The sequence below is a fragment of the Aphis gossypii genome, unplaced genomic scaffold, assembly GCF_020184175.1.
Source record: "Aphis gossypii isolate Hap1 unplaced genomic scaffold, ASM2018417v2 Contig00255, whole genome shotgun sequence".
In the NCBI taxonomy this organism is placed as follows: Eukaryota; Metazoa; Arthropoda; class Insecta; order Hemiptera; family Aphididae; genus Aphis; species Aphis gossypii.
This window is the reverse complement of record NW_026083044.1, coordinates 13,193-40,131: the sequence shown is the minus strand read 5'-3', so window position 1 is coordinate 40,131 and position 26,939 is coordinate 13,193. Positions and strand designations below refer to the sequence as shown.

The 26,939-nt window shown below is 25.3% G+C and overlaps 1 long non-coding RNA gene across 1 annotated transcript; it reads left to right on the top strand.

Moving 5' to 3' along the window:
- Nucleotides 1-302: 302 nt before the first annotated feature.
- Nucleotides 303-12,443, top strand: LOC114125416 (uncharacterized). Its single transcript, XR_003592516.2, has 3 exons — nt 303-853; nt 7,770-7,989; nt 11,675-12,443. It is a non-coding gene; the product is annotated as an uncharacterized LOC114125416 (long non-coding RNA).
- The last annotated feature ends 14,496 nt before the right edge of the window (nt 12,444-26,939 follow it).

Here is a 26,939-nt window from a genome sequence, read left to right as displayed (position 1 = left end):
AAGATTATTCAATTATTGACGGTAGGTATGTACTTTGATATAATTGTACTGTAATATCGAAAAACGTTCGTATACTGTATAGTTGCTGCTGTGAGTCCACACACTAGGTAGGAGGAAAATGGTAACAACACTAATAAGCAAAAAGTGAATTGCGTATAGCGTCATCGAGATTTTTCGTTATGACGCGTTTTTCTTTTATTATTCTGACGTCGGATGATAATCTATTTTCTTAGTTATTATCACGTATACGGAAGATAAACAATATCATTAATATCTATGTTCTTAGTTCGCGGTTATTATCATATTCGTTTGACGGTTTGTTGTGTTCACCTGTTAGATAATGGTCGAATAATATTATATCTATGCGTTTACCACCGTTGCGGCATCGTTGGTGGCAGCGCGGCGCGCGGTTTAAATGTGTTTGCGGCCGAAAAAACGACAATTCAAACCGAAATACCGATCGTGTGTCTATACGCACACTGAGACACGACTACACGAGCCTTATCGGACCGATACAAGAGTACAAGACGCTCGACTGGGCCACTAGACGTCGTCGTCACTGCTCGGTGTGCTCTTGCGTAGTAGTGCGCGTCGGTAAAGTCGGTTAGAAAATGTGCCGTTAGCGAACGACCGAATTTCATTGCACGAACCACGCTCCCGATCAGTCGATATTAGGTCTCGAAGAGACGCGAAGATTCATTCATTATTTCTCAGACAACTAAATCGTAAAACACGAATCTTCTATAATAATAAGTGTGGCAAAGCGTTCAATATGAAGTATATTATTATGTGTTCATCTGCTAGTTTTTAACTGTAGAATATTGGGGCCGCGTACTTCTCGAGTCAAAACCAAGTAGGTGCTTTTATTTATTACAATCAAAATCTATCACTGTATAGAATAGGAGCATGTAACATATGCTTATGTAACACATTGTGTTTATAAAAATTTAAAATTCTGACGGGAACAAGAACTGAAGTTTTTACTATTAGAATAAGAATAAATAATATTATGTTATTCATGCGAGTTATTTGATAAAAAAAAAATCAGAATGTTTCTTTTTTTAAATGTATTAAATAAGTTCACTTAAAATATTAAAATTTCATTTGTATTTTTTTAAATTCTGAGTAATTTCTGTGAAAAATTCTCAACATTTGAATTATCTAAGTGAGGTACTCTGCAATCTCTGAAATGTCTATACTTATAGTCTAATAGTAATGTAAATCATTTATATCTTTGGTGTATATTATTTCACCTAAATATGTGGCATATATGTCTAGAACTGATCTATATAAAACACTAGGATTTACACACAGTAGCGTAACAAAAAACATTTGGATCTCTGTAAAAATAAAAAATGTTAAAAATGAACCCCTAATATATTGTTATATCAAATAATTCAAATATAACCATTCAACCAAAGTTCCCAAATTACCGTGGGCCCCCCGCAACGCTGTGTCTGCAGGCCCTCAGTTACGCCACTCAGGTGTGTCGATAGGGATGGGGGAGGAAAGGTAGGATTCCTCCCGGGCCCGAAAATTATATAGGTAATATTGTTTACAAATTTGTGCTTTTACTGTGTTATTTAAAATAATAAAGGTATAAATATTTGAAATTTATTTGGTCTTGGGAGGGTGATTGTGGCTCCTGGAACCACCACTAATAGGGGCCCTTAAACATTTTCCTCCCTGGCCTGAACTTTTTTCTCTATGGTCCTCTCATTGGCATCGCCACTGGATTTACAATTGACTGAAGTAAGACATAGATAATGTCTACTTATCGATTATAACTTATGTCTAAGAAACACTTCTAGTAAGTACCTACTACCTACCTAGGTACTCTATCAACCTCTATCAACACATTTTGAAAATTAATAATATTTGTTAAATTCAAATCTCTAAAATGTATTAAAATATTGTGATCATAATATTGTTATCTTATAATAATAAATACATTCAAAAAAAAAAAAATTAATAACAATAATTTAGGTACCTAATATAATTTAATAAAAATTAATTTATTTGTGTAGAAGAAGTAGGGAAAGGAAACAGAATAATTTATATTTATGCTATGATAACTTGTCTACTCTTTTAGTGTTAATTTAAATGTATGCACATCACCAATTTTAAATATTCAAAATTGTATGTAAACTTATCTTTTTATTAAAATCATATTTATATCTGAACTATGATGAGAAATGTGTGTACATTTTATGTAAAAAAAAGGAATGATGCTCAGTAAAAATACATAGACCCAAACTAATAATCATTTATTTTTCTTTCTTTCTGTATAACATATTTTATTTTGTTTATTTAACATAAAAACATTTAGTATATCTATTACAATGATTATGTGTATTACTTAAATAATATCTCTTTATTGATGCCTATTCTCTAAAAAATGCTCATAAAGGCATTCATGATATGTATTATTCATACTTGTTATTTTTAGGATAACACACATTTAAGCAGTGGGGCTATCCAAAGTTTCAAAACCATAATTAATTTAATAAAGAATATTATACTATAATTAGTTTGTTTACAAGTAAATTTATAATAAATGTAACAAGATAACCAAAAAAATAGGTAGTTACTTTTAAACTTACTTTTTTTATTGCAATTAATTTATTTGATACTGTTTGATAATTCATTAAATTAGATTTATTCTTCTACAGTTTATGTATATTGTATGTATAACATTTGAATTTTACTTAATATTGGATTCTTTATACAAGTTGTATTGACTGATTTCTTTTCAGTTTCTAAATAACGTTGAAAGTTCCTCTTGGACATGCAGTGAAAAGGCTTCTTTTTTTTTATCTATAAAATATTTAAATAATTATACAATTAAAGACATAATTTAAATTTAACTTAATAATTTAATACTTAGTAAAGATACCAACCTGAAAAAAATAAAGTAATTATTATAGTAAATGTATTATTATAAATTAACATCGATTGCCTACTACAATAAATCCAAAGATTAATATGTAAATCATGATTTAATATTCATATTACATATATAAATATACTCAATAAATAAATGTAATGTTTACCAAATTATAGTAATTAGTAATGCCCAAATTGAAAGATCAATATAAATGAGAAGGTAAAACACTTAAACATTAATTTAACTAGTTAGATTTAAAAAATAAAAAAATAAGTGGAAATTAACCCATTACAATATTGATACTTACTATTTGTAAACTATTTATTTGTGCTCAATAATTGATCCTGAGCCAAACATTGAGCTCCATGGCGAAACCAATGTTTAACAAGAGTTTCAAACTATATCAGAAGTTTTAAAATTTTCTCTGCATACACCTAGAAACTATTTTAACAATAATAATGATTTACAAAAATCATATAAAATATACCTTTTATTATGCCCAACAATTATAAGATTTTCAAGTCTAAAATTGTTTCGGAAACCAGTCCACGAGTACTTGGCCTACAATTTATTTGAGAACTGTTAAACTGAATAATTTTTGTAGTATACACTTGACAAATTTTTTTACATCTTATTTGAATCATACAATTTTCTTAAAAAAAAAAAAAAAAAACTGTAAAACAATCTTAGTAACAAATATGGAAAAAAAATGTTAGGTAGTTAACTTAATCGTATTATTTGCAGACTTGCAGTTACATCTTAAATAATACCTTTTTGATAATGATTGTTGATTATTCATAGAATATATCTTTATATATTAGGCATAGGTATATTATAAATTTATAAATAACTATATAGATGAATATACCACCCACATTTTTTTTTAAATCAATATCATTGGTAATAAGGACTTCAATATTATAAATTGCAGTTGTATCTTTTATGAGAAAATATGATAAAAAATCATCATTTTAAGTTTGAATATTATTGTTTTGATTTTTAGAAATATCCATAATTTTAAGTTCCAAACAATCAACCTTTCCATCTAATCGTTTTAAAAATATATAAGTAGTATTGCCTTATTTCAAAATCTGTTGAAATAAGTCTGTAGTAGAACTATTTTGAATAACTTAATAACAAAAATCATAATTTCTATATAATAGCTAATATTAGATTTTCACTATAATACATTATAATTAATCTAATTTATTTAATTTTTCATACATGTAAATATTTTAATTCCTACAATGAATTGATTGAAATGAATTTTTAACATAACATCATAATAATTACCTTTTTTACAAATTGTATAAAATTAAAATAAATTAAAATAATGAGAACATGTTAAGTATGTAAATAATGTAGGAACATTAATTTAAAATGTAGTACTTTATCACTTGTTATAAAAAAGCTACTTAAGTTCTTAGAAATTGAAGACAGAAGGCTTGCTAAAGCTGTATCAGATAAATTTGACAGTATATTAATTGACAAAGACCTGTGTGTTGTCTGATTTATAAAGCTAGTTTCATGAATTGGATCTGCAACAAAATTTGGTGTTCGATTTTTTGGTGTTGTTTGATTCATAGTGCTAATTTCGTGATTTGGATCTTCATTAAGGTTAGCTGTTTGATAAACTGAAGAGCTCATTACATTATTTTAACTCCTCATAATACTAGTGTCCATGTCATACAATTCTGTCAAAGAATCTGTTAATAAAATAAATTAGTTTATATAAAATATAAATAATTTTTAATTAACTAATACTTAGTATTAGGTAACTGATAAAAAAACATATAAGCTATTATTAAAAATTATTAAGTAGTAATATATATATTTTTAAATAAGTTTAAATAATAAATTATAAATGATTATATTATGAATGGTTTATCCTACTCATATCTTCAGAAAATATATAAAATTGTAATACCTACCTAATATATTTTTAATTAAATTGTATGTTGTTTAATAGGTTCCTACTTCTTACTATACTTACAAGATACAGGGAAAATTTGGTTATCATAATTTTACTGTATTCTTTGATCTTTATAATTATGATTAACATTAACATTAATTTGATCAGAATAACTGTTTGATACAGAAGTACTATTTTTGTACAGCTTAAAAAGTGGATCATCTAATGTACTACTACCTGAAATTCAACACAAATATATATAAATATATTAAGAATATGTTATATTCATAATAATAATGCTTTGGGGGATTGAGCCATGAAAATTGTTTCAATTTGTGTCATTGTTTACTATCACTTTCATAGTTTAGATTACATAGTTTTCTTTTTTCTATGTTAGGGTCTCCACTCTCACACTCAGAAGCTGACATAAAAATCTGTCTTTCTCTTTTTACAACTTCTTCATAAGTATCTATAAATAAAATAAAATAGAAAATAACTAATTAGGTACATATGATTATATTTTAAAATATGTAAGATAATATTATCTATTTAACATTTTCACTTACTGAAAGTTGAATTTTCAATAATATTTATTGGGTAAAGAAGCCATTTATCAAATGAATTTTCAGTATTCATGATCATTTTGAAAGTGACTTTTTATCATTTTGGCCACTTACAATAATATTTACCATGTTGTATAACAAGCCAATTGCTTGGTACAACCAAAAAAGTTTTTTTACTTTCAAAATAGCCTATTGACCACTAAAAAAAACTATTTGATGAAGTACAAACAAACAAATAATGATTGGAATTTGGTCTATATAAAACATCTTATGATTTACATTTTAAATAATTCCAATTAAATTGTATAATATAATATTGAAATATTCACAGCCAGACATTATCATATTAGTTTTATAGCTTTATGTGACTACGTAATATTAGTTAGATAATAATATTTAAGTATTAAACTGTTTTACCTGTTTTTGATTATCCATCTAGAACAGTATAATATTATGTGACTATTCGTTGCAGCGACACGGCGTAAAATAGAGAAGTAGATAAATATACCAAGTAATAATTTAAATACCTATAAAGATTAAATTGTCAAAATATAAACATAAAGTAAATGCATAAATGTCATATAACATCACAAGACAAATTATTATTAAAAAAATTATGAGTACAAAACGCGCTTGACGGTCGGTATTCGATTAAGAAATAAAATATATAATATTCAACAATAATACCTAAATAGTACAGTGGCGTAGTTATGGGGGGGATATGGGGATAGATCCCCCCCCAAAGCCTTTTTTTTAACGTTTAAATCATTGACTTATTGAGCCCCCCATTTTATGTTTAACCAATAAATTATATATCCCCTCTCAGAACAAAATCATAACTACGCCACTGAAATAGTATAATATTACAAATAGTTACATGTATCGGCATATCACGCGTCGGTATGGGTACCATAAAGTTCTGAGCAAACATCGTAATATGGAAAAATCAATATAACTTATTATAAATAAATATACTTATACTATTATTAAGCCCATTTCCCATTGACGAGCGTATTATACGTTCGAGGGATGTAAGTATATGAGAAGTTTATTTTAAATGTTCTAAAATTAAATTTCGTATTTTCCTACGAAAAATCACAACTCAAACACATTTGCGATTTCGCATAGAGCTCTACTATCGACGTCTATAAGATGTTAGATCAATGAAACACATCAACCCTACTGTAATTTAAAACTGCCATTTTACATTTGTGTACGATATCTCTTAGACAACATTTTTAGAACTACTATTAGTTTTTAAAACATTTTAATTCGTTTTATAGAAGTCAACACAGTTTCAAATTGAGAAATTCCCAACAAAATCGTTCTGTAATTTCTATACGACTATACTAAGTGAAGTTCTACGTTATGTACAGAAGACATGTTATATAAATTGCCTAAATATTACTCCTTAAAACATGCGATGCTCTATCTCCCAAGTTAAGAACATTATTTGTGTTTGTAGTATTTTATACGTAAGTTTTTATGATACTTACATTTTAAAATGACGAATCTGTGTATAAAATATTGCAATTTCGTAATGCTGATATCTCGCTGAAAAAATATAAATTCTTAAAAATCGACGTATGAACACAATTAATATTTTAAACTTTAAGTTTAATTACTATAGAACAGAGGTCTCCAAATTTTTTTATTCAAGGGCCACGAAAAATATCATCATCTCTTAGTGGGCCAAAAGCTTATACATAATATATTATAATACATACAATTTTTAATTTTTAAATGTTTGATATCTCCTCGTATACTTACTATCCTATGGGGGCCGCGGGCCGCTTAAAATTTGTTCGAGGGCCGTAGTTCGGAGACCCCTGCTATAGAATATAGATCAATGCATTATAATATTAGTAAAGTAATAACAAAGGTTGGGTTTGCTATTTTAAAGTTTTTAAGACGGAGACAGAGGCAACACAGCGGGTATACATGTTCTTAAAACGTAAACTTCCAAAAATGTTCTAAATAAATTATTTGGTGACACATGGTTGTTAGGGTATCATCAATCGAATTTAACAAATAAATAAGATAGGTATACATGACAATTGTTTATTTTATGTTCAGAAGCAGAGTATTTCGATACATAAAAATCGATTTTTAAACAAGTAGTTATAAGTATTTCAAGTTTTGATGAGCAGATAAGCCATAAGAGTACCTAGCAATATATTTTTAAAAATATTAATCCACTATATTTTTATTTACAACTCGATATGTATGATAATATTGTTGCTAATAACTGTATGGTCATATATTGTATAAAAATTGCATATATTGAGCTCCATCTTATAGAAATAGTATTATTAATTTCTATGTTTCTAATATTGTTATTTTTTATTTTTGTATCTTGTATTTAAGTATAATGATATATAATAATATAATATTTAATGTTTTTCAGGTTGTCTAGTACATTAAAGAATATCTTTGCAAAAATGTTCGCCAGTGCCTTCGAAAAATCTCAATACATCATTTCTGCTTAAATATTTGCACCAACTTCCCAAATGTCAAGGATTATGTTGAAACATGAAATAATAGATTTAACAAGAACAAGAACAATCAAATATTAAAAGACGGTTTTCCGTTGTTGTTGAGGATAAAATCAAATTAGTACACATACGGTATTTTTTTTTTTTTTTATTATTAAAATCGAATAAACACTAATACATACATTATTATTGAAAATCTTTCTCCTTTAAGCTAAGCTTGTGTTGGAGAAAGAAAGTTATTTTATATGATACAATTAATATAATTAAAACAAATTTACAAATATTGAGTATAGGTTGTAAGTATCTACATACAACACTAAATAAACAAATATAGTTTAGAAATATTGTAAAGAAATTGTACATGATAAAGAAAGAAATACTAAATAAAAATAAACATGTTAGTCTAAGATACACGAATAAAAACCTCATAGATTAATATTTACAAAGCTCAGAATATAAAATAAACTCACAGCAACTTATTATTTAACTCCAGAAATGTATGGTACCAAACAAGAATTAAAATTAAAATAAACCATAATATAGCTTTATACCGTAAAGGTATAATATTTTTTAAATAATTTAAGTTTGAATTGTAGATATAAATATAATATTTAAAACAAAGTAAAGTTTTTTTTCTGCTGGAAAACAATATTATGCTATCAGAAATATATCGATTAACAGTACATACATTCATTCATCTGGATTCTTAAGATCTAGATCCTATATTTGACAGAATAGGGACAAAGAAATATGTCTGTTTAGAAACAAAGATACTTATTTGGACAAAAAAAAGGTGAGCAAGTGGGTATCGCTCTGCTGGATATACGGAAAAAAGCCCGCTGAAAAAAGACCCGAAATCAAAAACGGTAAAAAAAAACCCCCCGCTATAAGAAAAAAGAGAAGAGCCCTGTACCAACTAAATACATAAAACTTAAAAAAAAAAATGTACAATGTACCTATATCTCAATATAATTATATGACACTTTTTTTGACAAATAGGTACCTATCTATATCTGTATTGCTTAAAAAAGTTTATATTTGTAAATTAAAAATAATGAAATAAGCATATTAAATTGTCTAATGACAGTTAACCATTACATTAGAAAACAATGTTACCAAGTTATTATGACAATTATTTTAAATTTTTACCACTCTTAAACATTTTTTAAATTATATAAAAATGACAAATGACAATTATTTTATTCATATTATAATTTATATTTAAATATGTAAATCATAATAAAAACGAAAAAATTAAACGAATACCTTAACTACATTTGTAATAATACAATTTTTTAGATACTAAGATACCAACACCAGTTTTAAAATGAAGTCAAATGTCAATGACTTTTATTACTATATAATTTAATCAGTTTAATCTCTTAATATATAGGTACCTATATAGTTTAAAATATTTGATCTATTATTTTATTAAATGTTATTAAGATATAAAAGTGTATACAAATTATTAAATGAATATTTTATATAATTTATATTATATATTATTATGATAATAAACATTCGCGGATCCAAGGGGGAGGGGCCCATTGCCCCCCCCCCCCCCCCCGTAGACTCTGGTATACACTGTATATCTGCATTGTTTGCTGATAGCGTTTTTAGCGAAATTTTATTCAAGATGTCCCCCCCCCCTGTAAATATGTTCTAGATCCGCGCCTGATTAAAGATACCTATGTCAAAAAAGTGTTATATATTATATTGAAATGAAGTGAAACAAGTTCAATATATTGAAACAAGTGTCATGTATTTAGTTGGTACTGGGCTTTTTTTTCCTAGATCCCTCTGCTGTTTGGTAGGTGTCGAGTAGGTAAACTAATTATGAAGAACGTTAATATTAAATTTTCAAGTTTTACCTATAAAAATTAAACATTCTTCTAATTTTCTAAACAATTTTGAAAATATTTATGATTTTGACAAATTTGATCAATATTTCAACATTTGATCTTAAATACTTATAAAAAAATTGTGACCGTGTATTTTAAATATTTTTACATATCTATTAAAATAACTTTTAATGAACCTCGTAAGTATCTATAATTATTCATTTTTTAATTACAACAAAATATCAAAAATTGTTTAAGAAGAAATAGTTATTTTATTGGCAAATGTGGAATTTCGTAAAATTTTGAATTTAAAACGATAGTAAAAAGTTAATTTAATTTTCCAGAATGTATTTTTTTTTATATAGATTGAAAAATACTGAGCATTTTTAATTTATAACTCCAAAATACAAACTAGATTCAATTTACGAGTACTATCAAAATCATCTAAATGCATTTGTTTGACTACTGATTGTTGAAAAATAATATTTTAATATTATACATTCTATTTTATCGATGACTTAGTAGCAAATACTATTCGGAGCAAGCCAGATAAGTTCAACAAACATATATGTATTAAGCCGAAGAATTATTATTATACATTTTGTACTCCTAGATAATATAGAACGAATATGTGATACTAATAACATACTATGTGTGTACATAATTTTTTTTTGAGTCAATATAATCTTTAAAGTAGTTAACTCATAAAAATGAATACAATATGGGAATGAATAATCCCATATAAGTTGTTCTTATAGAAATTTAAAATATTAAAAATACATTCGCAATTTTTATGTAAGTGCACGAAGGTTCAAACCTTGTCAAAACATGACACTTTGCAAGTTATTCTATAGTTTTATGAATTAATATTACAATTTAAAATTTTTTAGGTAAGGCTTTTTAAAGAGAGAGTTGTTTTTTTGATGTTACTCTTTTATTTTATCGTGTGATAGAATCTATTTGTACACTATATAGTTAAGCACTAAAAGTTTCAATTTAAACCACTATTAAATAACTGTAAATTGTTAAGGTTAATTGACTCCACAGACCATAAATTAAATTATACCATGTATAATAGCCAATAGGGTCCTCAGGGACTTACAATCGTAAGTCACAATTGTTTTTTTTTATAAGCGTTTAAAATTTAAATTTTTAGGAATGTCAATACTGCGAAAATGTGCAAGTAATTTGGTAGTTAAAAGTTCATAAAATATTTAGTATTCATATATAATTCAACACAAAGTTTTCCTTCAAATAACTATAAAGAATATTTAGTACGTATTTGCATTTAAAATTAATTTTGTAGATTTTCAATTATATTTTAAAAATCGATTTTTATTGTTTCCCGATATAAAGTTGATTTGGATTATAATTTTACAGCATACGAAATGGTCTAAGCGCTGTTCATTAATATGTTAGTACAATAATTTGTCTTTACCTTTCAGAATTATTTATTTTAATTTAAGAAATACAATTAAAATTTTTTACTTCTGATATATATTTGTAGGGCCGCATAAAAAATTCAGCAGGCCTCGGGTTCCTGTGCCTGTTCTAACTCATTTCACTTTTTACATTAATTGTCATTAACAATTATCTAGTTATGTAATAATGATTGATAATTTATGAGTTATTACTAATGTTTAAGCAACGTAAAAGGCTGTTATAAATATATAAATATGCTATTTAACACAAATTAGAAGAAATTATTATAATTTTTTATAAAATAATAATAATTTATTATGGATCAAATTAATTTAACAATCAATTAAAATTAATTTTAATTCTTGAACATATATTAATTATTTTAATCTTGGATGTAATTAGAATAAAATATATTATTTACGTGTTATTTTAAAAACAGAAGTCAATATTTATTGGTAGTAAAATAATATATTAAACGTACCATAAAAATTTGAAAAATATGCAAAATTCTAAGTATTTATACCTATTTTTTATTTATTGAAGTTTATTTGTAGGCATCAATGGCAGATAAAAATCAACCATCATCTTCAGAAAATGATCAGCCCTTCAGGCTTCCATGGCCTGAGAATTCATTAATGCAGAGGCGGATGAATAGATATGTTGCAGAATGGGAAAGGCAGAAAGACGATGCTGCAAACATGAATAGAGATGAAATTACAAAAAACGAAAATACCTTAGCATCACAAAATAATACTAAAAAAGATAAACAAAAGTGATGCCTTTTCATAGGCACAACTAGGGGGGGGGCTAAGCCCCCCAAACTACTCGAAGCCCCTTCAAAAAAAAAAAAATATTTTACCTTTGGTTTAGTTTTGAGGTGGGGCTATAAACAAGAATAGCCCTACTAAGATTTAGTGCTAATTGCGCCACTGTGCCTTTTATTTATTTTTCATTGTATTATAAACTGTTAATATGTACATTATTATTTTTATGTTTTAGTGCGAAAATGTTTATGTTTATTTTATGTGTTTAACAATTTTAATTGTTGTATATTATTCAATACATCAGCTCATATTTTGAACTTGAATAGGTCACATTACCAAGCATATTTTTAAATTAGTTCATCCATTAGTCATGAGTCATAACCCATACTATCTTATCTTCATGGTTGTAGACACGGGGAGAATATCGGGGATGGGTCCCCATGATCTTTTTTATACATTTTGTAATGAATCAAAAATGAAGTTTAGCGTTTTAATATTTAAGAAACATTACCTTATAACAATATATGAATTTTAGGGACTTCTTTATTTATTAATTATATATTATTATGATTTATTCGGGATCGTGAATTTAGATTTTATAAGTATAGATTGTTTTATTTTCTCTTCTTAGCACACCAGAGTCTGCGTGTCTTACTTTAACTTTATATGGATGATAATGTTAGTGTTTAGGGTGTTCGGATGTGAATCAATATGTTTCTTACCTGTTGACTTCCTGAAGACCAATGAATAGTAAGAACCTCTTAGTCTTAATTTTTGTAATAAGAATACCTTTTGATGGTTTATATTTTAATATTAATTTATCACTTCATAACAAGAATTAGACCAAATATAAGAATGTAAAATTAAAGCTATAACGGTGTGTTGGTTGTATGATGTAGATTCTGTTAATGGAAGCAGACTGCGTTCCAAATCAATGGAGGGTTCTACATATTATAATCTTGATCTTCGGTCTTGTTGTTCCGTTTTAGATTGTTATTGTTTATTTACATATACCTATTACTAATTTGTTATTGTACATTTCGATTTTAAATTGTAATGACATAATGTATATAATTAATTAATTAAATGATAACCTTAAATTAGGTATATTGTAGACTACATGGTACAGTTATATAATTGTAATATCAATGTGTTTTTAATATTATTATTGATGATATGAGATATGTTGTGTGAAAATAAACTAAAAATATAATACAAATAAACTGATTTTTTAGAGTACATTAGATATACATGATACATATATCGGCTCTCCCTATGACAGCTGTCTATACCACTGCTTATCTTATATGTATATATTAAAATGTAAGGTAATTTCTTTGGATAACTACGTACTGATATCTGAAGTTCTACGTAACTGAATTTTGTGATTTCTTATTTTAATAGTGTCATTTATCCATGAACACGTGATTTTTTTTTTGTGCTCCTATAGATAAAAGAATTAGAATTTCAATGCAGTGGTTAGTTTTAGTTTTAGTTAGTTTAGTTCTACTAATAATCATTTAATCAATTACCAAAGTAAATTTCTATTTTTATCAGCAAATATAATATTAATGTCAGATTTAATGAATTTGACATATATGATTTGTAATTATAATTTTGTGCCATTATAGCAAACGATTTATAAAGTTCATCACGGACCGATTAACAAATTAAAATCTTATGTATAAATTGCGACAGTTCGACACGGTTACTGTTCATTTGAATTTTGAATTATATACTAGTGCTGCGGTCGTCGATAGTTGTGCACACTACCTATACAGAAGTTAAATAAATATTCAAGAAGCGATTTGGTCAGACGGCGTTTTCATTGTGAGTATAACAGTGCATAATATGATATTAATTGCCAATATATTGATGTATGGTAGAGGTATTCAAACTTTGCGTCGCGGCTGCCTGGGGCATCGCGGGAGTTTTCGAAGGGAGCCGCATCCTATAATTGAAAATCTAGATTAGGAATACTTATGTAAAAATTATATTTTAATTTAATAAAAATCTTAACTATCGACATTTTACGTAAAACGTTTATTATTGATAATCATGATGTTTCGCGGCCCACCGGTTGGAAAACGCTGAATTGTAATCAACAATCATTTGCTAAATCAAATTTTAATTTATCACGTAAGTGTCACTATAATTTTCATACATTTATAATTATTAACATTAAAGACACTAAAGAGCCGTGAGATTAAAAAGTTTGAACAAATCACACACAAAATTGCTTTATTAAAAAATTTCTATTTTGTCAAATAAGTTTCCTACATATAATTTTATAGGTAATATATCCTGTTATGTTTACGTCTACTGCTTCGTTTTTACCAATGTTTGTAGGCAATATATAGTTTTAAACGTAAAGAGTCGATTTAATTTACACTACTTATACTTTATAGCTAAATGTGGTTATTATTTTTGGTAGTTGCAGTATTAAAAATGTCTTGGAAACAAATCTCGCCTTCATCTTCTAAAAACCCACAACCGAAGTCTGGGCTCAAGCCTAAAGAAGAGCAACCATATGAAGCCGTATATGAGTATTTGCGAAACGAAAGATTCTCTGAAAACAAGCAAATATCAAAGATGGTCTGCCACCGGCAGAAAGAGTCATTCGAAACAGCAGTATGGAAAAGAACAAAAATTGGACCCAATAAACCCGTCGAACAAGCCATAATAATAAAAAAAATGTGCATCATTTTGCCAAAAATTAATTTAACACGACAATCGTTTTTTGTTTCTTTATTGTATTACAGAATATAGTAATACTACATAAACAATTTATTTTATATTTTAATGCTTTAAAAAATAATTTAAAATATACGTACATTTTAATGTGTATTAAAAATTTCTGTGACATATTGTGTAAAAAAAAAAAATAAATAAATAAATACATTAAAAGTATTAACTTACCACAAATCATATTTTTGAAGTACATCAAAATAACTAAACCTATTTAAATAACTAAATTAAATTTTGTCAACATTTGAACTTAAAATGTCTATAATAAGTTATAATTAAAGGCCAGTTTGATTAGATCAAACATGAAGTATAATGTTTTTTCAAACAGATGTCAAACGCTGTTAGTTTTCTCCTTTCAAAATACTCCTAAGATGCTAAGTTGATGAACTGTAACCGTGCTGGAATGTCACATTTATATACAAGATTTTAAGTTGTCAATCGTACCGCGATGAACATTATAAACAGTTTTACTATAACGGAACACTATTTGTAATTACAAATCATATATGTTAGATTCATTAAATTTGACATTAATATCATGTGATAAAAATATAAATTTACTTGGTAATTGATAAAATGAGTACCTATAAGTAAAAAATATCAAACGTCCAATAAGTACTCGCATTACTATGACGTACCTATAACTTAGCATTTTTGATAACATTTTATATTTTATTAAACATGTTCGTAGGGTTTGCATTTGAATTAATTATGAGGCTTTTTTCAAATCCTCATAATTAATTGAATTATGTGAATTGATAATTGTGAAATCCATACCATTTTAAGATAAATAGTTAAATATTGATAATACGTAATATCGATTAGAACTTTAAAAAAGTACCCATTATTCAATCGACATTTAGATGATTGCTTTGAACTATTATAATTTGAAACTTATAATGTACTTATTTTTTTTTATTGATTTACAAAATGTCATGTAGACATTTTAAATATATTTAAATTGCCGTATATTTTAATTCGTAGAAATATTAAATATATTTTGTATGTTACAGATATTTTAAGTGATTATCATATAAGAATAAGTAAAAGAGATATAATGATATAATTGTATTTATTAATAATAATAAGATACGACCATGTAATATAAATATTAATTATATATAATACTTGAGATTACTTCTAAGCACTGTTTTCTGTCGATGGGTTTGAGTTATATAGACAATGTGTGGTCCTTTAAACTGTACTCTGACATTAAAATATCATATAAAATAATATAGTATCAACCATATTAATTTGATCCTATGACCTGCAGACTAAAATAAAATATAAATCTGTTATTTAAATACAATTTAAAATAATCTAATATAAATAAATAATATTCTATATTACGGACAAATTATGATCCAAGTTAATGTCTGCTATAAAAGTCCATTCTGCCGATTAGATAATATCGATCATTGTTGATATATGATCTATGCTTATTTTATCTAAATGCTTTGTATTGTCAAATACATGATTTGCATTAATTTTCGAGAGTACGCCTTATAAATATTGGTATATTTAATATTACTAAGTTACTTGTTATGGGGAAGTTTGATAAATTTCCGGGGTTACACAATATTTCCACACACAGACTGATATGCGATCCGCGCGTCATGTGATATCTTGTTTTATTTTCAAGTATTTATTTGTAGAAAAGGGTGATGAAGTGGGTAAACCTCTACCCACTGTACGCCTGTACAGTAGGTCTCTAGTGGATCTCCAACATTATTGAAAATTTACAAAATTAATTTTAAATGTAACTTTAGTATTAAATATACATGCTAAACATTTGTCTAAAAGAATTTTTTCATTTTTGATATGTATTCTGTTTGGTGATATTTGTTTTATGTTTCTTTTTTTAACTTCTTGGTGGATGAAATGGGCTAACAAGTTTTTTTTAAGGATTTCCGATACCGCCCTTCCTATTTTCTTATAATCTCCATGTATAATAAATTATCATTGCATTTTCGACATATTATAAATATTTAAATATGCTATATATAGTTCAATTTTTGTTTTGTTATAATTGTATACATTCATGGTTTAATAATATTAAACTAAAATAAATAATACTTTTTATTATCTAATAAACCAGATCTTATATGTTTTTCATTTAATACATACTACCTATATAAATTATGGTAGTATAGAATTTGGTTGACAATGTTAATCGTTAATTGGTACATGATCCAAGATCCAATATAAGTGGTTCTTTAATAATTTAAATCATTTAAAATGTATAGCCATTAAAAAGTTATTATTTTTTAAATCACTTTAATTTTTAAGTTCAAATTTATAAAATGATCAATTTGTATATGTAAAGCCTGGAAATGTAATACAAGGTTCAGCCTTTTATTAGTAGTATAAAATGGAACCAAATAATTTTAAAAATATATCTATAATATGAACTTTGTATTGACATTTTAAGTTGAATTGTTGACGAAATGTAAATTATATATTTACACATAGAATAATGGTGGCTACTTAAAAAAAAATATTTATGGTAAGTTGATATTTTTAATGTATTTATTTATTTATTTATTTTGTCACATAGAAATTTTTAATACACATTAAAATGTATGTATATATTAAATTATTTTTTAAAGCGTTGAAATATCTATTAAATAAATTGTTTATGTAGTATTACTATATTCTACAATACAATAGACTATTGAGAAACAAAAAGCGATTGTCGTGTTAAATTTATTATCGGCAAGATGATGCACATTTTTTTTAATGTTATCATGGCTTGTTCGACGGATTTATTGGATCCAATTTTTGTTTTATTCCATACTGCTGTTTCGATCTGACTCTTTCCGCCGGTGGCAGACCATCTTTGAGTATTTGCTTGTTTTCAGCGAATCTTTCGTTTCGCAAATCCACATATATTTTTGGTGGCTGCTCTTTAGGCTTGAGTCCAGATGACGGTTGTGGGTTTTTTGACGATGAAGGCGGGATTTGTTTCCAAGACATATTGTTAATACTGAAACTACGAAAAATAATAGCCACATTTAAATATATATAAAGTAAATTAAGTCGACTCGTTATGTTTGAAACTGAATATTACCTAAGACATATTGGTAAAAACTAAGTAGTAGACGTAAACATAACAGTATAATATATTGTTAAATGATAAGTAGGCAACTTATTTAACAAATTAAAATATTTTTTAATAAAGCAATTTTGTGTGCGAATCGTTTAACTTTTTCATCCCGTGGCTCCTTAGTGTCTTTAATGTTAATAATTATTTTTATATGTAAATTATATTTATCGCTATTACATTATGGAAATAATAATGACAAATTAAAGTTTGATTTAGCAAATGATTATAAATCACAGTTTAGCGTTTCTCAACCGGTGTACCGCGAAACATCATGATTTTGTCGACATCTATCAATATCGTTTAATATTCGGTATCACAATATGATATCGATAACGGAAAATATATCATTGTGCATCACTAATCATCAATAATAAAGGTTTTACGTAAAATGTCAATAGTAAAGATTTTTAATAAATTAATACATTTTACATAAGTTTTCAATTATAGAACACGGCTTCCTTCGAAAACTCCCGCGACGCACCCGAGGCCCCGATTGCCGCAACGCAAAGTTTGAATACATCTGCCATACCTACATCAATTAATATAATATTATGCACTGTTATTATACTCACAATAAAAATGCCGTCTGACCAAATAACTTCTTGAATATTTATTTACCTTCCGTATAGGTGCTATACCCAACTATCGACGACCGACGCACTAGTAATTCAAAATTCAAATGAACAATAACCGTGTCGAAATGTCACATTTATATACAAAATTTTAATTTGATAATCGGTCCGCGATGAACTTTATAAATCGTTTTACTATAATGGCACACAATAATAATCACAAATCATATACGTCAAATTCATTAAATCTGACATCGATTTTACGTATGCTGATAAAAATATAAATTTACTTGGTAATTGATTAAATAATTATAAGTATAAAATGTCAATCGTCTAATTAGTGTAACCGTTATTTTGTATAACGTAGCATTTTAGATAAAATTTAGTATTTTATTAAAGATAATCGTTAGGTTTGGCATTTTGTGTATGTTTAAGATAGTCATTATAAGCGTGAATTTTTTTTTTGAACTTGTGATAAATTTTTTTAAATTTTTTAACGATCAATTTCTCTTAGTAATAATAATATATTTTATTCGAGTAACAAGAAGATATAGTGTACAGTATATAAGAAATTTGAGGTAAAAACCTCGTGTCAAATACAGTCCATTAATAATAATAATAAGAAAAAAAAGTCGGCAAGTGGGTACCGCTCTGCTGTACATTAGGGGGTGGGGTGGACCTCGGACTAGGGTAGGTTAAATTTGAATGCAATGATAGGTATCATTGTATACGAAAAACGATTCTGAACGGAGATGATTTGTCAGTCTAGAATATTTAACGTTAGATATAAATATAAACAAATTTATGAATTTTGAACTACAAAATAATTTGCAAATATTCATGATTTTGACAAGTTTTTGTCAAAATTTGAACTTCAAATGCTAATAAAAAAAAATTGTGCCTTAGTATTCTTATAATTTTTTTATCGCTATTAGAATAGCTTATGAGGAACTTTGTATTAATTTTTCAAATATTTTGACTCCACCAAGAACATTTTATCGACACTTCAAAAAAAAAAATTCTTAGGAAAATTGAAAATTTCATTTATCTATAAATAACTCAAAAAAAGTCAAAATATTTTGAAAATCAAATCACGTAAAGAAAATGACAATCTAAATAACTGGTAAAATTTTCAAGTATTTACGACTTATACTATTTGAATAACAACAAATATCAAAAACCGTTTGAGGCTAAACCGTTATTTAACGCGGTTTTGTAAAAATTTAAATTTCAAACACTCATAAAAATTTTTTGTCTGAATCCTGTAGAGTTTTTTTACAGATATTTGAAGAAAAATTTATGGAGAACCTTGTACCAAATTTTCAAAACTTAGTTATAAAAGTAAACATTTTTACAATTTTCCAACCACAAAATTACTTGCAAATTTTCGCAATTTTGACATATTTTGTATAAAGTCGAACTTTAAGAACTTATAAAAAAAAATTGTGCCTAACGATTTAGGATTTTTTTTTATCACTTTAAGAACAACTCATAAGAAACCTTGTAACTTTCAAGATTTTCTGGTCAGGCAAAAAATTTTTATCGTTATTTAAAAAAAAAATACTTTGAAAAATTGAAAATTTCAATTGTCTATAAATAGTTAAAAAAAAACTCAAAATTCTTTAAAAATTTAACTGTGTACGGAGAGCGCTAATATAAACATTTGGTGAAAATTTCAAGTATGTAGGCAATCCACCCGTGGTTGATTGCGGACTCCACGAGATGTATACATAAGTTTATAATATCTAACCCTAAGTTTCAAAATTATATCAATTTTTATTTTACTACAGTGGATAAAATACAATAATGTACCATCTCATGGTTTTCATATTGTCATGTTAGACTATTGCTGTGATTTTGAGATATTTTACTGTGAACATTAACTTATTTCGCTAATTCTTATTTTTGTTGTTATGGTTTTGACAAAATATAACAACAGGTTTACAACTATTATATTCAATCATAACCAATAACGACCTTAATATAGTTTATTTTCTTGCTGGACAGTAACGTCATTACATTACATTCATTGTATTTACATAAGTATCTTCTCCTGCGACCAATAGGAGCGAATCATCAGTTACTATGGTTACCGAAAATAAAATAATAATACTAATAATAGTCTACGTAACTGGCCATTATTTAAAATAATTGATAATCCCTTTGTTTATCAAGTTAGAAGATCTATCAAATGCCATAAACCTTCTCCGCAATGAGCTCTTCAATTAAAAAAAAAAAAATTATAACAATCGGCTCAGTAGTTTCCGAGAACATATATCACTCAAAGATATTCATTTTCACATTAATATATTAGATAAAGAAAAAAATCACATTTTAGAATTATAGATACTTGCAGAATATTGTAGAACCAATTTTTTAATTTTTATTTAAAATTTGTATAATTATAACAAAATAGTAATTTCTTTTTAATTGTATTAAGAGACCTTAATCCAATCTGTAAGAAAGATTTTGATGCATTTTTGGTATTGACAAATGGTAACTTGTTTTTAAAACTGGCATTGCATCATCCCCGAGCTATTAAACCGTATTTGATTATTGATTGCGGAATTGCAAAGTATGTAATTCTAATAAGGTTTTTAATATATTTTTTTTTTTCCAATAATGAAAAGTCTATCTATGAATTTTTTGTCTTTCCATTTTAAATTTTGGTCTATTGTGACTAAGAGTTATCAATTATTATTATAAATAATGGCCTATTACGTAGACTATTATTCGTATTAATATTTTAATTTTGGTAACCATAGTAACAATTTATTATTATTATTTCTATTCCCCGTATTTGTAACATTTATACTGATGATTCGCTCTTATTGTTCGCAGGAGAAGATGCTTATGTAAATGTGATGAATAAATGTAATGACTAAACTGACTCACAATCAGACACAAATATAATATATGTAAAAGTGAAAATAAGAATATATTTTATTTTTGATGAAGTCATATGTTATTCAATTAAATTTTATTCTATTTTCTTTAAATTTAAAAATAAATAGTTGTTATAATCATATGCTAAAAATGACATCTTCCATTTTATTAAAATACCAATTATTTATAAAAAATGAGTATTTACACACATATAACAACTTGAAAATTTATTTTTATTTTTAAAATTAAGAAGCTCATTGCGGAAAAGGTTTATGGAAATGGATTTCATTAATATTAAAAAGAGTCTCAATTTATTATTATAATTTCATAGTGAGTAGAATTTTATTCTATTGAATTAGCTCATTATTAAAATTAGGCAATTTTACTTAAATATTATTTATAAAGGCTGTTGCGTTTGTGGATTGTTTGAAGGGGTTGGTTATAGGAAAATAATCTATAATAATGTAATGACTGATGTGAGATCAATGACACAACAAACAAATATTAACTTAAAAATTGAACAAGAAATACATTTTTATTTTTGATGAAGTCTATACTTTTATTCAATAAATTTTATTCTATTTTCTTTAAATTTTAAAATAAATGTAGTTGTTATCATATCATATGAGCAAAATGACATCTTATGTTTTAAACTACCATATTATTTATAAAAAATGAGTATTTACACACATATAATAACTTGAAAATTAGTTTTTGTTTTTTATAGATTAAGAATTATCACTTAATTCAATTGGTTAAAGTGTACTTTCATTAATATTAAAAATGAGTCTGATGGTTAGGAGTTCATATGTGAGACAAGAATTTTATTATATTGAATTAGCTCATTATTAAAATATTAGGCATATTTACTTAAATATTAATTATAAAGGCTGTTGAGTGTGGCTGTTTTCAAGGGGTTGGATATAGGCAATAATCTATAATATTTTTAATACTTATGTGTGCAATAGTTCCCCGAACACACATTTATAATTAAAATTGAAAAAGAAAATCATTTGTATTCTATTTAGTATTATACTTTTATTCAATAAATTATTCTATTTTCTTTAAATTTAAAAATAAATGTATTGGTAATATTATATGAGCAAAATGACAACTTATGTTTTAAACTATATGTTATTTATAAAAAGGATATTTACACACATAAAAAAATTAAGTAATTAGTTTTTGTTTTTTATAGATTAAATTATCACTTAATTCAATTGGTTAAGTGTACTTTCAATAATATAAAAATGAGTCTGATGGTTAGGAGTTCATATGTGAGACAAGAATTGTTATATTTTGAATTAGCTCATTATTAAAATATTAGGCATATTTACTTAAATATTAATTATAAAGGCTGTTGAGTGTGGCTGTTTTCAAGGGGTTGGATATAGGCGATAATCTATAATATTTTTAATACTTATGTGTGCAATAGTTCCCCGAACACACATTTATAATTAAAAATTGAAAACAAGAAATCATTTTGTAATCTATTTAGTATTATACTTTAATTCAATAAATTATATTCTATTTTCTTTAAATTTAAAAATAAATGTTATAGGTATAATATTATATGAGCAAAATGACAACTTATGTTTTAAACTAACATGTTATTTATAAAAAAGGCATATTTACACACATAAAAAAAATTAAGTATTAGTTTTTGTTTTTTATAGATTAAGAATTATCACTTAATTCAATTGGTTAAAGTATACTTTCAATAAATTTAAAAATGAGTCTGATGGTTAGGAGTTCATATGTGAGACAAGAATTGTTATATTTTGAATTAGCTCATTATTAAAATATTAGGCATATTTACTTAAATATTAATTATAAAGGCTGTTGAGTGTGGCTGTTTTCAAGGGGTTGGATATAGGCGATAATCTATAATATTTTTAATACTTATGTAAGCAATAGTTCCCCGAACACACATTTATAATTAAAAATTGAAAACAAGAAATCATTTTGTAATCTATTTAGTATTATACTTTAATTCAATAAATTATATTCTATTTTCTTTAAATTTAAAAATAAATGTTATAGGTATAATATTATATGAGCAAAATGACAACTTATGTTTTAAACTAACATGTTATTTATAAAAAAGGCATATTTACACACATAAAAAAAATTAAGTATTAGTTTTTGTTTTTTATAGATTAAGAATTATCACTTAATTCAATTGGATAAAGTATACTTTCATTAATATTAAAAATGAGTCTGATGGTTAGGAGTTCATATGTGAGACAAGAATTGTTATATTTTGAATTAGCTCATTATTAAAATATTGGGCATATTTACTTAAATATTAATTATAAATGCTGTTGAGTGTGGCTGTTTTCAAGGGGTTGGATATAGGCGATAATCTATAATATTTTTAATACTTATGTAAGCAATAGTTCTCCGAACACACATTTATAATTAAAAATTGAAAACAAGAAATCATTTTGTAATCTATTTAGTATTATACTTTAATTCAATAAATTATATTCTATTTTCTTTAAATTTAAAAATAAATGTTATAGGTATAATACTATATGAGCAAAATGACATCTTATATTTAAACTAACAATATATTTATAAAAAAGGCATATTTACACACATAAAAAAAATTAAGTATTAGTTTTTGTTTTTTATAGATTAAGAATTATCACTTAATTCAATTGGTTAAAGTATACTTTCAATAAATTTAAAAATGAGTCTGATGGTTTGGAGTTCATATGTGAGACAAGAATTGTTATATTTTGAATTAGCTCATTATTAAAATATTAGGCATATTTACTTAAATATTAATTATAAAGGCTGTTGAGTGTGGCTGTTTTCAAGGGGTTGGATATAGGCAATAATCTAAATATTTTTAATACTTATGTGTGCAATAGTTCCCCGAACACACATTTATAAAAAATTGAAAACAAGAAATCATTTTGTAATCTATTTAGTATTATACTTTAATTCAATAAATTATATTCTATTTTCTTTAAATTTAAAATAAATGTTATAGGTATAATATTATATGAGCAAAATGACAACTTATGTTTTAAACTAACATGTTATTTATAAAAAAGCATATTTACACATAAAAAAAATTAAGTATTAGTTTTTGTTTTTTTAGATTAAGAATTATCACTTAATTCAATTGGTTAAAGTATACTTTCAATAAATTTAAAAATGAGTCTGATGGTTAGGAGTTCATATGTGAGACAAGAATTGTTATATTTTGAATTAGCTCATTATTAAAATATTAGGCATATTTACTTAAATATTAATTATAAAGGCTGTTGAGTGTGGCTGTTTTCAAGGGGTTGGATATAGGCAATAATATAATTTTAATATTTTTAATACTTATGTGTGCAATAGTCCCCGAACACACATTTATAATTAAAAATTGAAAACAAGAAATCATTTTGTAATCTATTTAGTATTATACTTTAATTCAATAAATTATATTCTATTTTCTTTAAATTTAAAAATAAATGTTATAGGTATAATATTATATGAGCAAAATGACAACTTATGTTTAAACTAACATGTTATTTATAAAAAAGCATATACACACATAAAAAAAATTAAGTATTAGTTTTTGTTTTTATTAGATTAAGAATTATCACTTAATTCAATTGGTTAAAGTATACTTTCAATAAATTAAAAATGAGTCTGATGGTTAGGAGTTCATATGTGAGACAAGAATTGTTATATTTGAATTAGCTCATTATTAAAATATTAGGCATATTTACTTAAATATTAATTATAAAGGCTGTGAGTGTGGCTGTTTTCAAGGGGTTGGATATAGGCAATAATCTATAATATTTTTAATACTTATGTGTGCAATAGTTCCCCGAACACACATTTATAATTAAAAATTGAAAACAAGAAATCATTGTAATCTATTTAGTATTATACTTTAATTCAATAAATTATATTCTATTTTCTTTAAATTTAAAAATAAATGTTTAGGTATAATATTATATGAGCAAAATGACAACTTATGTTTTAAACTAACATGTTATTTATAAAAAAGCATATTTACACACATAAAAAAATTAAGTATTAGTTTTTGTTTTTTATAGATTAAGAATTATCATTAATTCAATTGGTTAAAGTATACTTTCAAAAAATTTAAAAATGAGTCTGATGGTTAGGAGTTCATATGTGAGACAAGAATTGTTTATTTTGAATTAGCTCATTATTAAAATATAGGCATATTTACTTAAATATTAATTATAAAGGCTGTTGAGTGTGGCTGTTTTCAAGGGGTTGGATATAGGCAATAATCTATAATATTTTTAATACTTATGTGTGCAATAGTTCCCCGAACACACATTTATAATTAAAAATTGAAAACAAGAAATCATTTTGTAATCTATTTAGTATTATACTTTAATTCAATAAATTATATTCTATTTTCTTTAAATTTAAAAATAAATGTTATAGGTATAATATTATATGAGCAAAATGACAACTTATGTTTTAAACTAACATGTTATTTATAAAAAAGGCATATTTACACACATAAAAAAAATTAAGTATTAGTTTTTGTTTCTTTAGATTAAGAATTATCACTTAATTCAATTGGTTAAAGTATACTTTCAATATATTTAAAAATGAGTCTGATGGTTAGGAGTTCATATGTGAGACAAGAATTGTTATATTTTGAATTAGCTCATTATTAAAATATTAGGCATATTTACTTAAATATTAATTATAAAGGCTGTTGAGTGTGGCTGTTTTCAAGGGGTTGGATATAGGCAATAATCTATAATATTTTTAATACTTATGTGTGCAATAGTTCCCCGAACACACATTTATAATTAAAAATGAAACAAAACAAGAAATCATTTTTAATCTATTTAGTATTATACTTTAATTCAATAAATTATATTCTATTTTCTTTAAATTTAAAAATAAATGTTATAGGTATAATATTATATGAGCAAAATGACAACTTATGTTTTAAACTAACATGTTATTTATAAAAAAGGCATATTTACACACATAAAAAAAATTAAGTATTAGTTTTTGTTTTTTATAGATTAAGAATTATCACTTAATTCAATTGGTTAAAGTATACTTTCAATAAATTTAAAAATGAGTCTGATGGTTAGGAGTTCATATGTGAGACAAGAATTGTTATATTTTGAATTAGCTCATTATTAAAATATTAGGCATATTTACTTAAATATTAATTATAAAGGCTGTTGAGTGTGGCTGTTTTCAAGGGGTTGGATATAGGCAATAATCTATAATATTTTTAATACTTATGTGTGCAATAGTTCCCCGAACACACATTTATAATTAAAAATTGAAAACAAGAAATCATTTTGTAATCTATTTAGTATTATACTTTAATTCAATAAATTATATTTTATTTTCTTTAAATTTAAAAATAAATGTTATAGGTATAATATTATATGAGCGAAATGACAACTTATATTTAAACTAACAATATATTTATAAAAAAGGCATATTTACACACATAAAAAAAATTAAGTATTAGTTTTTGTTTCTTTAGATTAAGAATTATCACTTAATTCAATTGGTTAAAGTATACTTTCAATATATTTAAAAATGAGTCTGATGGTTAGGAGTTCATATGTGAGACAAGAATTGTTATATTTTGAATTAGCTCATTATTAAAATATTAGGCATATTTACTTAAATATTAATTATAAAGGCTGTTGAGTGTGGCTGTTTTCAAGGGGTTGGATATAGGCAATAATCTATAATATTTTTAATACTTATGTGT